Genomic DNA, 14,071 nt, shown 5'->3' with positions numbered 1-14,071 from the left:
TGCAGAAGGGGACATGCAGAAATTTCTCGGGTGAAAGGAATAGCACAGGTCAAAGATCTGAAGGCTCGAAGGAGGCTGACAACTGAGGAAGGCCAACTTGGCTACATAGAAGTGATCTGGGGGAACTGGAGAGATGAAGCTGGGGGTGCAGGATTGGGCAACAGCCAGACCTTCAGGGCCTTGTGAGCCTAGCTAAGACCACATCACTGGCCCCAAAAGGCTATAGGTTGCATTTCATGTGATCATAGGGTCACTAAGAAGGGTAGATCAGGGGAGGGAGCCAATGTGGTAGCCAAGTCATCACAGAAGAAGTATTTGACTGTTGCCCCTTTGCCTCAGTCTCTTGCTTGACCCATTTTAGGCATCTGTTTGCAGAGCCCCAGTTCTCTCCAGGGCAGGAGGGATGTCCTCTCTCAGAGGAGTAGAACCCCTGGTGCCCCCAAACTTGGCATCTGGGGATCTCAAAGCCAGAGTTTAAGGCCGCATATAAAAGTCTTCTTCTTCTTCTAGGAGCCACTCTAGAGATACTACAGAAAGTCCCTGGCTTAGGATGGTTAGACTTAAGATTTTTTGACTTTACAACGGTGCAAAAGTGATACACAAACCATACTTTGAATTTTTATTTTGGATCTTTTCCTAGGCTGGCGATGTGCGGTACTCTACGCTCTCGCCCACAGCTTCCCGCCAGCCATGCAGTCGCAAGGGTAGAAGACAGATACACTTACAGCCATTCTGCTTCTCACTTTCAGTACAGTGTTCAATAAATTACATGAGCTAGTCAACATTTTATTATAAAATATGGTTTGTGTTGGATGATTTTGATCATCTATAAGCTAATGTAACTGTTCTGAGTACTTTTAAGGTAGGCCAGGCTAAGCTATGCTTTTCAGTAAGTTAGGTATACTAAATGCATTTCCGACAGGATATTTTCAACTTATGATGGGTTTATTGGAATAAACCCATTGAAAGCTGGAGATCTGTATTTCATTAAGCACAAGTGCCAGGTTGTTCTGGCCAGAGCCTCTGTGACTCTCTTCTCTATGATTATTTTCTATCTGAGCTCACATAAATTAGATTCCTGGATTTATGGGCCCTTTACCATTGGGCTATAAAGTAAAATAATTAATTAGTGCAGCCAATTGCAACTGTTCTGTCTCGATGTCACAGCCATCACAGGTGTGAAATATTTAGAGAACCAGTTTTCTTTCCTGACATCCATTTTTTATTAAAGATTATAAAAATAATAAATGTGCAAAGTAAAAGATGCAGGACACAAATAATTAAATTGTAATGATTAACTGTATAAAGAGGAACACTCTTAATATTTTGCCCTAAAAATCACTTTTTCAGGGCGCCTGGGTGGCTCAGTGGGTTAAGCCGCTGCCTTCGGCTCAGGTCATGATCTCAGGGTCCTGGGATCGAGTCCCGCATCCGGCTCTCTGCTCAGCAGGGAGCCTGCTTCCTCCTCTCTCTCTCTCTCTCTCTGCCTGCCTCTATGCCTACTTGTGATCTCTCTCTGTCAAATAAATAAATAAAATCTTAAAAAAAAAAATCACTTTTTCAGGGGCACCTGGGTGGCTCAGTGGGTTAAAGCCTCTGCCTTCCGCTCAGGTCATGATTCCAGGGTCCTAGGATCCAGCCCTGCATCCGGCTCTCTGCTCAGCAGGGAGCCTGCTTCCTCCTCTCTCTCTCTGCCTGCCTCTCTGCCTACTTGTAACCTCTGTCTGTCAAATAAATAAATAAATCTTTTTTAAAAATCATTTTTTCAATATATGTATACATATGTATTGTAGGTAGGTAGGATACCTACCACACTGTAAATATCATTTTTTTTTAAAAAGATTTTATTTATTTATTTAAGAGAGAGAAGGACAGCATGAGCAGGGTAGAGGGTGTGGCAGGAGAGTGAGAAGCAGACTCCCTGCTGAGCAGGGAGCCCAATATGGGCTTGATCCCAGGACCCCAGGATCTTGACCTGAGCCAAAGGCAGACAGACACTTACCTGCCTGAGCCATCCAGGTGCCCCTGTAAATATCATTTTCGTTATGTGCTTTTCCACATCCTTAAAAGCCTTCTACAACATTATTTTTCTTTTTCTTTTTTCTTTTTTTTTAAAGATTTTATTTATTTATTTGACAGAGAGAAATCACAAGTAGATGGAGAGGCAGGCAGAGAGAGAGGGAAGCAGGCTCCCTGCTGAGCAGAGAGCCCGATGCGGGACTCGATCCCAGGACCCTGAGATCATGACCTGAGCCGAAGGCAGCGGCTTAAACCACTGAGCCACCCAGGCGCCCTACAACATTATTTTTCTTAAAAAAAAAAAAAAGATTCTATTTATTTATCTGAGAGAGAGATCAAGAGAGAGAGAGAGCATAGGCGGGGAGAGAGGCAGAGGCAGAGGGAGAAGCAGACTCCCTGCTGAGCAGGGAGCCCAACTCTGGGCTCGATTCCAGGACCTGGGGATCACGACCTGAGCTGAAGGCAGATGCTTCACCAACTGAGACACCCAGGTACCCCAGCATAATCTTTCAATAGCTTCTTAATAGTCCATCCATAACTATTTCCATCCATCACTTTTTGAAACAATCCCTTATTATTGGACACTTGGGTTGTTTCCAGTTTTTCAGTATTGTAACAACACTTTGTTCTGATGAACATCCTTCAAAGTTAAAAATAATCTTTGTTTTATTCTACTTTCAGAAGTAATAGGTACTCATTGTATAAAAGTCAAACACTGCAGCAATTTAGAATCTGGAAAAGAACGTTCCCGGTAATCTCACAACTCAAAGATAACAACTGTTAAAATTAGATTTTTTAAAAATGCGTAGAATAGTCTTTCTTCTTTCTTTTTACCAAAACAGGATGATTCTGAGTTTTCCATGTCACGACATATACATCTGCTTCATTCTTTTGATAATCTTCCTGACATCCCCGCTACCTTCGCTATCTGCCCACACACATCTGTAAGCACACACTGCCTCCCCTCCACGTCCCAGGCATGAACCACAAGTGCTCCTATCTAAGGCCATCTTCTTGGCCCTGAGTCCATCTCCTCTTGCTTCTCTGATAGCCAGTGTGTCAAATCCTGCATCATTAATTTCCCGCATCTCCTGGATTATTCCCATCAGTGTACAAACATCCTGCAACACTCTCCACCTTCAACAAATGCCTTCCTTACCTCTACATTCTCCTCTAGTTACCAACCCATTCAGCTCTCCTCCAAAGATAGCCCCCCCCATCATACGTTCCAAGACGCCCTGGGGATGCCTGAACCCACAGATACACAGAATTCTCCGTATACATGTTTTTCCTGTACAGACATACCTGTGATAACATTTAATTTATGAATCAGGCACAGTAAGAAATGGACAACAATAGCTATACTAACAATTAATAATTAACCATTAGTAATAACTAACAATAAAATGGAACAAGTATAAGTGTAGAACAATTATAGAACTGTCAGAGAAGTTGTGTGAATATGATCTCTCTCTCCCAAAATATCTCATTGTGCTGACCTTCCCCTTCTTGTGATGCTCTGAGATGATAAAATGCCTGTACGATGAGACGAAGCAAGGTGAATGGCAGGCATTGTGACATAGCATTAGGGCTACTCTTGACTTTCTGAGGATAGTCAGGAGGATGCTCTGCTTCCAGACTGAAGCTGGAACCGGGGGAAGTGAAACCATGGACAAGGGCGGGAGTGGGGGTGGGGGGAGGGGAACTATCTCAATGTCTCTGATTCAGAACCATGAGAAACGAATTTTTGGTTGTTTAAAAGCCGCCCAGGGGGCGCCAGGGTGGCTCAGTGGGTTAAAGCCTCTACCTTCCGCTCAGGTCATATCTCAGGGTCCTGGGATAGAGTCCTGCATGGGGCGGGAGTGGGGGGTGGGGGGGTGGGGGGGGGGGTCTCTGCTCAGCGGGGAGCCTGCTTTCCTTCCTCTCTCTCTGCCTACTTGTGATCTCTGTTGAATAAATAAACAAAATCTTTTTTTTTTTTAAAGATTTATTTATTTATTTGACAGAGAGAGAGATCACAAGTAGGCAGAGAGGCAGGCAGAGAGAGAGAGGAAGGGAAGCAGGCTCCCTGCTGAGCAGAGAGCCCGATGTGGGACTCGATCCCAGGACCCTGAGGATCATGACCCAAGCCGAAGGCAGCGGCTTAACCCACTGAGCCACCCAGGCGCCCCAATAAACAAAATCTTAAAAAAAAAAAAAAAATCCACCCAGTCAGTGGTATTTTGTTACAGCAGCCAGAACAGACTGAGACACAGCCCATTGCCAATTGTCTCCTCCATTCACTGCACCAAAACAGCTTATCAAGGTGACCAGTGACTGCCACATGCTAAATCCAGTGACCAGTTCTCAGCACTTCCATGGATGAACTCATCACAATTCACTTTCTTCTCTTCTGAAACTCATTCTTTGCTTGGGTTCCAGGATCCCTGAGACTCTCAGAGCTCTCCTCTCTCCCTGGTTGCTCCTTCTCGGCTTCAGCTGCGTGTCCACATTTTCTCCCTGACCTCTGAAAAAGGGAGTGTCCCAGGCCTCACTCTTTGGGCCACTTCTCATAGTCTCTATTTTCACGGCTCTAAACACCACCTCTATGCCCAGGACTCCTATTTTAGTCCACTGGGGCTGCTATAACAGAATGCCATAGACTGAGGGGCTTAGAAACAACCAAAATTCATTTCCATGGTTTTGGAGGCTGGAAATCCAAGATCAGGGTGCTGACCTGGTTGGGTTCTGGTGAGAGCCCTCTTCCTGCGTTACAGCCAGCTGTCTTCTTCCTGTGTCCTCACATGCTAGAAGGAGCAAGGGACTTTCTGAGGTCTCTTTTATTATAAGGGCCCTAGTCCTATTCTTAAAAGTTCTATCCTTACGGCCGAATACTTCCCCAAAGCCCTACCTCCCCATCCTATCACACATATGTTGCAACATATGAATTTTGGGGGTGCATAAACATTCAGTCTGCAGGAAGCCCCAAATTTGTAGTCAGCCAGGAAAAAACTGGGTATACTGGGAATCCCATTTGTGGCCCTTGGCTAAAGTAGGGATGAGTCTTGCAGGACTGAGCCTTTAACCCATGGGGTTCAGTATGAACTCTGGGTAGTGTCAGAATTAAATTGAATTGGGGTGTTTGGGTGGGTTAGTTGCATAAGTGTCTGACTTTGGCTCAGGTCATTATCTCAGGGCCCTGGGATTGGGCTCTGCACTCAGCAGGGAGTCTGCTTGTCCCTCTCCCCCTCTCATTGTCCCCCTGACCCGGCTCATGCTCTCTCTCTCCCTCTCAAATAAAGAAATAAAAACTTTTTTAAAAAAGATTTTATTTATTTATTTGACAGACAGAGATCACAAGTAGGCAGAGAGGCAGGCAGAGAGAGAGGATGGGAAGCAGGTTTCCTGCCAAGCAGAGAGTTCCATGCGGGACTCAATCCCAGGACCCTGGGGTCATGACCTGAGCTGAAGGCAGAGGCTTTAACCCACTGAGCCACCCAGGCACTCCAAGAAATAAAATATTAAAAAAGAAAGAAAAAGAAAGAAAGAAAGAAAGAAAGAAAAGGAATTGAATTATTGAACACAGAGTTGGTGTTGGAGAATTGGAGAACTGAGATGGAAAAATGACACATTAAATGTCCAAAAAACAAAAACCAAAAAACACCAGAGGTAGTCACTGGGTATTAGGACAGTGCTGGATACACAGACTTCAATAGATATAAAAATTATAAGCCACAAACAGAAGAAAAGGAAAGATGTGAATAAATGGAAAGTAACATCAAGGTTCTGGATGGGAAAGCCAAATATAGCAAGAATGAAAAAATTTTCCACATGTAAATTTATAGATTTAACACCATTCTAATTAAGATACTAACAAGATATTGTACAGAACTTGACAGAAAGATGTTAGATTATGCTTAGATAAATTATGGGGTGCCTCGGTGGCTCAGTTGGCTAAGCATCCCACTCTTGATTTCAGCTCAGGTCATGATCTCAGGTTTGTGAGGCTGAGCCCCAGGTCGGGCTTTGCGTGGGGCATGGAGCCTGCTTAAGATTCTCTCTCTTCTGGGTTGCCTAAGTGGCTCAGTTTGTTAGGCATCTGACTCATGACTTTTGCTCAGGTTACCATCAGGCTCCCAGCATGGAGCTCTGCGTTCATTGGGCAGTCTGTTTAATACTCTTTCTTTCCCTCTCTCTGCCCCCCTCCCCACAAAAAAGTCTGCAAATAATCAACACAACTAAGCCTTTCAGAGGTACAAATTAGGAGGAAAGTTCTAGACTGGGCTCATACAGTTCTTGCTACCACTGAATACCAAAACTCACCAAGTCAGGGATCTGGCGGCCACGGAGAGTTTCGTCAAGCAAAAGACTGGGGAGGCAGAGGTGGAGAAATCAATGTTCCAAGAAGGAGCAGCCCCTGTGAGGATCAAGCACAGGCTTTCAGACACAGAGAAGCTGGCTGAGGAGTAGTGAGAGATGAGGAGAATCTGGGGGAGGCACATGATGAAGAGCCAAGATAAGGGTGTGGAGATGGGGCTCTCTCCAGGAGGCACTTTGTCTCTCCTCCACTGCTGAGTCCCTAGTTTTTAGCCCAGAGCACCCAACAGATGTTCTGTATCTTGGAGATCTTTTCGTACCTGTGAATATGGACTTGGTTTTTGTCACATCTGCGTAGTGTTCAGGCCTCTACATTTTCCCTGTGACAGGTCCCCACCAGATGGACCTGGAGGTTGCTTCCAGTTATTATTAGGGAATCACAGTCATTATTAATAAACATCCTAGCTTTTCCAATACAGCTCCTTCTGTGGCCCTTCTTCCCAAGGGCCAGGAGGGATCTTTGGATTTTTATTTGGTCCAGTTTTGCTCTCCTGGTTCCCAAACAAGCACCCTTTTTCTATTCATAGTCCCCTTAGAGACTGTGAGACTATAATCCCCTCAGGCCTTCCCCTCCCCCCAGCCTACTCCCCTTTACAATCATCCTACTCAGGGATGATACACAATAAACATTTGTATGGTAAAGGCAACTCACGCTGATTTCTACTGAGCCCCTGAAATACTCAGGTCTTACGTGTATATACCCTAACCCACCTGGGCTCTGATTTACATTAGGGCTTCTCACTATAAGTCACCTGTGGTTCTAGAGGGAGAAAGAACATCCCTCACCCCCAACTCAGACCAACTTGTGCTGAGCTACCGAGCTTTCCCCAGAGCACCAAGCTCTCTTTGGCCCTCCCAGCTTTCTTTGCATAAGGTCTTCCTTCTCTCCTCAGGACCTAGTGAACACCAGCTGGTTCTTCAGGTCTCACAAGCCACCCCCTCCAGGAAGCCTTTCCTGAATACCCACTCCAGCCTGGGTGAAGAGCCGCAGATGCACCCCATTATTTCTTGTAGCACATATCCCACTTTGATACACTTCTTTTTTAGTTCTCTGTGAATAGCGTGAGGGCTGACTTTGGGTCTTGTTCACTGTTTTGTCCCTGGCGCCCACCACAGAGCCAGGCGGTTCTGTGGCTCAATACATATCGGTTGAATGAATGAACAAATGTGAAGTGCACAAGGAGGGGGGAAGCCACTAGAGTCCCAGATGCCACATACACTACCGTGGTCTCTTACAGCTGGGGAAGAAGCATTCTCTAAGGAACAAAAACCTGGCTTCCTGCAGATACCTTCGAGGAGTCTGTCACAAGACAACTGGCAACCCAAGGGAAAGGATGAAATAACAAAAGAAACTGGTCTCCAGCTGCCTCGCTCCAGGGAATGTTTGTCAGTGTGACATTCACAGAAACCCTGCACTAGGCTGACTGAGGGGGAGAGCCTGCCTCTGCCAGACAGAAGGGAGTTCAGCTACTGTGCATGTGTTAGCACTGAGCAACGTGTGGCTTAGAAACTTCTTGGCTCTGCGTTCATTTTCTTTTTTTAACTTAAAAAAATCTCCAGATATTTAATATTTATATATACATTTTTTTTGCCTTTAAGAAATGTTTTTATTTTTCAGGTGCTGTTACCAAATTATATTGACAGAGTTCATTAAAAATCTGCTTAGTACAGGGTGCCTGGGTGGCTCAGTGGGTTAAGCCGCTGCCTTCGGCTCAGGTCAGGATCTCAGGGTCCTGGGATCGAGTCCCGCATCAGGCTCTCTGCTCAGCCTGCTTCCTCCTCTCTCTCTCTCTCCGCCTGCCTCTCTGCCTACTTGTGATCTCTCTCTGTCAAATAAATAAATAAAATCTTTAAAAAAAATATCTGCTGGGGCACCTGGGTGGCTCAGTGGGTTAAGCCGCTGCCTTCGGCTCAGGTCATGATCTCAGGGTCCTGGGATCGAGTCCCGCATGGGTCTCTCTGCTCAGCAGGAAGCCTGCTTCCCTCTCTCTCTCTCTGCCTGCCTCTCTGCCTACTTGTGATCTCTCTCTGTCAAATAAATAAATAAAATCTTTAAAAAAAAAAAATATCTGCTTAGTACAAAATTGATTTGATCCAAAAACATTAGGATTCTAATAAATAAGTGCATCTTCTTGCTGCATAAAATATATATTTTTTATGCAGCTATATATATATATGTGTGTGTGTATATATATGTGTGTGTGTGTGTGTGTGTATATATATATATATATATATAATTAGCACTGTCATCAATCAATTCACACTGCTTCAACCCTTTGCTTGTGTTTCTGGTTTACTCTGCCATAAAATGAGCTTCAAAGGTATGTGATAGGGTGGGGACATGTTTAAGGAATAGTTCTGGGTTGAGGGTAAGGAATTTGGGGCTGAGAAAATAAAACATGGTGAACTCAAGGAGCCCATCTGCCATTTTGTACCTCAGTTAACCTTTTCTGGAGCTAGAATAACTCTTTTTTAAGTACTAGTTAATAAAGTCAACAGGTGATTAAGCACTGTTTTTTTGTTTGTTTGTTAAGTTTTTTTTTTCTTACTTTTATTTGACAGACAGAGATCACAAGTAGGCAGAGAGGCAGGCAGAGAGAGAGGGGATGCAGGCTCCCTACCAAACAGAGAGCCCGATGCGGGACTCGATCCCAGGACCCTGAGATCATGACCTGAGTTGAAGGCAGAGGCTTTAACCCACTGAGCCACCCAGGTGCCCCATTAAGCACTGTTAAAAAGAAAACTACAGGGAGCCTGCTCCCCCCCAACCCCCGCCTGCCTCTGCCTACTTGTGATCTCTGTCTGTCAAATAAATAAATAAAATCTTTTAAAAGAAAGGAGGAACAAAAAAACCCCACAGGCTCAAAATGGTGTCACTGAGGTTAAGACCCCAAGTCGGTAAAGCAGGACTTCTAACCCAACGGCAGTTTCAACAACCCCCCCCCCCCGAAATGTAATATTTAACCAGTCAACAGGGGAATTTTCTGGTTAACACTAGGAAATTTACTGATAAGCCCCTTCAGTTCCCCTCGGGAGGGTGACTTTGCCTAAAACAATGGATTCTTTGCTAATCATTTGCTTTTATCCTTCCCTCTCTACCTTTAAAAACCTTTCCTTTTCTGTAGCCTTTTGATCTCTTATTTGCTTGCTAGACTGGATGCTTCCTGATTCAAAAATCAATTAATAAAGCCAATTAGAAAGATTGTCTGACTGACTGGCTCAGTCAGAGGTGCATGTGACTCTTGACCTCAGGGTCGAGAGTTCAACCCACAATGGTGTAGAGATTACTAGAAATAAATAAATAAATAAACAAACAAACTTAAAAAAAAAAGCCAATTAGATCTTTAAAATTTAAATTTTTTATTTTTATTTCATAGCACCTACTATGTGCCAACATAACATGGCTGTAAAGGGAAGTGCTTCTTAATCTTTTCTGGGGGGGATGTTTTACAGATCATTGTGAATGATGAACAGCATTGCCCTATATGGTAGCCACTGGCCACATCTGGCTATTTATTTTTTTAAAAGATTTTATTTATTTATTTGACAGAGAGAGATCACAAGTAGGCAGAGAGGCAGGCAGAGAGAGAGGAAGGGAAGCAGGTTCCCCGCTGAGCAGAGAGCCCGACGCGGGACTCGATCCCAGGACCCTGAGATCATGACCTGAGCCGAAGGCAGCGGCTTAACTCACTGAGCCACCCAGGCGCCCCACACATCTCGCTATTTAAAATAATATTAACCGGGCTCGGTGGGGCAGGGGGTGGGGGTGTGGTGCTCAGTCAGTTAAGCATCTGACTCTCGATTTCAGCTCAGGTCATCATCTCATGGGCTGTGAGATCAAGCCCTGTGTTGTGGCCCCGTGTCTTGGGGCCCCATGCTCATCATGGAGTCTGCTTGAGATTCTCTCTCTCCCTCTGCCCCTTCCCCAACTCTTCGTGCTTCTCTCTCTCTAAGGAACTAAATCTTTATAAAGTAATAAAGTAATATGAAGTAATTACAATTAAATACAATTAAAAGTTCAGTATCTCAGTTGCAGTCAGTTGCAGTAGTCACATTTTGAGAGCTCGACACTCACATGGTGCTAATGACTATCACATAGAACTCAGCCACAGAATGTTTCCAGCATCACAAGAAGTTCTATTGGACAGCACTACATATATATTCTCCCTAGAATAAAGACTTTTCTCTTCACATGTAATACTTTGCATCCAACTTTAGAACCTTCACAATTTTGCAGGGTTGGGGTGGGGGTTATTCACTTGTCCCTAAGGCCCCAGAATCCAAGAAAAAGAAGCCCTTATATGACAAGCAATGTGAGGACTCCATCTCAGCATATAGCAAGTTGGGGAGCCTGGGTGGCTCAGTGGGTTAAGCCTCTGCCTTCGGCTCAGGTCATGATCTCAGGGTCCTGGGATTGAGCCCCGAATGGGGCTCTCTGCTCAGCGGGGAGCCTGCTCCCCCCCACCCTGCCTGCCTCTCTGCCTACTTGTGATCTCTGTTAAATAAGTAAAATATATTTTTTTAAATTTTTAAAAAGATTTTATTTATTATTTATTTGACAGAGAGAGAGAAAGAGAGAGAGAGAGAGAGATACCACAAGTAGGCAGAGGCAGGCAGAGAGAGAAGGGGAAGCAGGCTCCCTGGCAAGCAGAGAGCCCGATGCAGGGCTTGATCCCAGGACCCTGGGACCATGACCTGAGCCGAAGGCAGAGGCTTAACCCACTGAGCCACCTAAATAACCCACAGATGCCCCTAAATAAATAAAATCTTTAAAAAAAAAGAATATAGCAAGTTGACAAAAATAAAGCAACAAAGCTACTACAAATTCAGTAAGGTCACTGCTTTAATTTTACCTCCTCACGTAAAAGAGGAGGTGCCTACCTTCTGGCCACATTAAAAAAAAACATCAGCTTAGGGATCCCTGGGAGGCAGCCATTAAGTGTCTGCCTTCAGCTCAGATAATGATCCTAAGGTCCAGGGATCCAGCCCCACACCGTGCTTCCTGCTGAGAAGGGAGCCTACTTCTCCCATTCTCTCTGCCACTCTATCTCTCTCTCAAATAAATAAATAAAATCTTAAAAACAACAATGGCAGGGGCACCTGGGTGGCTCAGTCGGTTAAGCATCTGCCTTCTGCTCAGGTCATGATCCCAGGGTCCTCACATCAGGCTCCTCCCTCAGCAGGGATCCTGCTTCACTGTCTCCCTGTATTCCTCCCCCTGCTTGTGCTCTCTGTCAAATAAATAAATAAAATCTAAAAAAACAAAAACCGGGGCGCCTGGGTGGCTCAGTGGGTTAAAGCCTCTGCTTTCGGCTCAGGTCATGATCCCAGGGTCCTGGGATGGAGCTCCACATCGGGCTCTCTGCTCAGCAGGGAGCCTGCTTCCTCCTCTCTCTCTACCTGCCTCTCTGCCTACTTGTGATCTCTGTCTGTCAAATAAATAAATAAATCTTTAAAAAACAAACAAACAAAAAAAACAACACCCCATCCCAATAGCAACAACAACAATATCAGATTATCCAAAAATAACTGAAAAACAATGTTAAGGATTTTCTGCAGTCTCTGAAGGAGACACCAAAGAGGATTAACATTCACAACACACTGTAAATCTTCTTCAATTATCTCTCCTATCTTTTTCCTCTTCTCATCCTCCCACACATGGCACTTGCTTCCTGAAAGCTCTCTGCATCCAAACCCCCTCCAAACCTAGTCTGCTGCCGCTTCTCCCCTTCCTCCCCTGCACAGCAAAGTTCTCTGTTATGTAGCTCTGCAGAATATGTTTTATTTTATTCCATCACACGAATACAGTGCAAAGAGTTACAAAGAGAAAGCTCCCAGGGTGATGTGACCAGGCACACACTCCCCAGTGATCCAACCCCACATCTCTCCTTGGCACCCTGGACCAGTTTCTTTGAGATGACTCATTTTCCCACCAGTGGTTTACCTCCCACATCACTTCCTCTTCGGTCCACTGCTCCCAAGGACCAGAGTCTGGGAGAAACTCATGACTGAGCCTGACCCAGAAGAGAACATTTTGCTGGGATGCCAGAGGGAACTGATGTCATAGGGAAAGGGAGAAAACCGGATGGGCCAGTTCATAGAATGTTTTATCCCCAGTGTTAATTGTTTTACTATTACTTTTTATTGGGCACTGCCCTACTCCCTAGTGAATGGCTTGCCTGCCATGGGAAATACATTAACTCTTAACACTCTGCCAAGGTTAAAGGCTTCTTTTCAATCTGAAGATAAGCCCAACAGTGCCATTCTTATCTTCATATTAGAAATGATCAATGTTCTGGAGCTCCCATGTATTTTAGGTGAAAGCTTATCCCTGTAGAAAGGGCAGTCCTAGCCCATGTATCAGAGAACTCTGATGCCCATCCACCATCATCAAGTCATGCAACTGAAATTAGTGAAGGCACTAGATGTGACAGCTCACACTTCTTATCCTTCCTTATGTTCTCCACATACAACTGAACTCATCATCATTGTCCATTCCTTGTAGATTACTTTCTTCTGCTTTCCTCCCCACCTCAGAATGCTACCCATGCATAACCAGTTCCGTAAGCCAAGAACTTGGAAATCAACCTGGGCTCCTCCTCACTCAGCCCCCACACCCAGTCTATCCCATGTCCTATGATGTCGTCTCCTTGGGATAACTCACCTCCTTAAGTTTCAATCTCTATTACCTTACGTCAGGCCACTGGCATCTCTTGATTGGAAGAGTGCAGTGTCTACCAGCTGGGGTCTCCCTGCGTTGGCCCCCATATTACTTCCCCATGTAACCTACTAGTCAACAGGCCATTTGGAGCTATCTCTGTTCTATTTATTTATTTATTTATTTATTTATTTGACAAAGAGAGAGAGCGTGTGCACAAGCAGGGGGAGTGGCAGGCAGAGGAAGAGGGAGAAGCAGACTCCTCGCTGAGCACAGAGCCCGACATAGGACTTGATTTCAGGACCCAGGATCATGACCCAATTCAAAGGCAGACATTTAACCAACTGAGCCTTCCAGGTACCTCTAACCCCTGTTCTTACCTATATGCACTTTTAGGCCCATCTGACTACACTATCATATCTTTCCAGAACAGTAAGAATCCATTGCAAAATCACAAATGAATAATGTAGTTTTTTTTTTTTTAAGATTTTTATTTATTTGACAGAGAGAAATCACAAGTAGATGGAGAGACAGGCAGAGAGAGAGGGGGAAACAGGCTCCCCGCTGAGCAGAGAGCCTGATGCGGGACTCGACCCCAGGACCCTGAGATCATGACCCGAGCCGAAGGCAGCGGCTTAACGCACTGAGCCACCCAGGCGCCCTGAATAATGTAGTTTTTTTTTTTTTTTAAAGATTTTATTTATTTATTTATTTGACAGGCAGAGATCACAAGGAGGCAGAGAGGCAGGTAGAGAGAGAGAGAGAGGGAAGCAGGCTCCCCACTGAGCGGAGAACCCGATGTGGGACTCGATCCCAGGACCCTGAGATCATGACCCGAGCCGAAGGCAGCGGCCCAACCCACTGAGCCACCCAGGCGCCCCTGAATAATGTAGTTTTAAATAAAGGATTCTACAAAGTCCCAGGGAGGGGCTTACAGGGCAATACACAGCACACAGCAATTCCTACACCACCCCTTTGTCTCCCCCTGCCACCCACCACCCCCGCCTCATTAAGGCAGGTATTGCCACACCCGTCCCT

The 14,071-nt window shown here is 45.1% G+C and overlaps 1 protein-coding gene across 1 annotated transcript in view; it reads right to left on the bottom strand.

Moving 5' to 3' along the window:
- DYNLL1 (dynein light chain LC8-type 1) overlaps positions 1-14,071 on the bottom strand; it is a 32,799-nt gene that overhangs the window by 14,109 nt on the left and 4,619 nt on the right. The window contains exon 2 of the mRNA XM_004753366.3: positions 6,322-6,415. The gene's annotated coding sequence lies outside the window, so the exon portion shown is untranslated. The remainder of the gene's footprint in view (positions 1-6,321; positions 6,416-14,071) is intronic.

This window comes from Mustela putorius, unplaced genomic scaffold (assembly GCF_011764305.1).
Source record: "Mustela putorius furo isolate JIRA1106 unplaced genomic scaffold, ASM1176430v1.1 tig00537248_pilon_pilon_pilon, whole genome shotgun sequence".
NCBI classification, from domain to species: Eukaryota; Metazoa; Chordata; class Mammalia; order Carnivora; family Mustelidae; genus Mustela; species Mustela putorius.
This window is presented reverse-complemented; position numbering and strand designations above follow the sequence as displayed.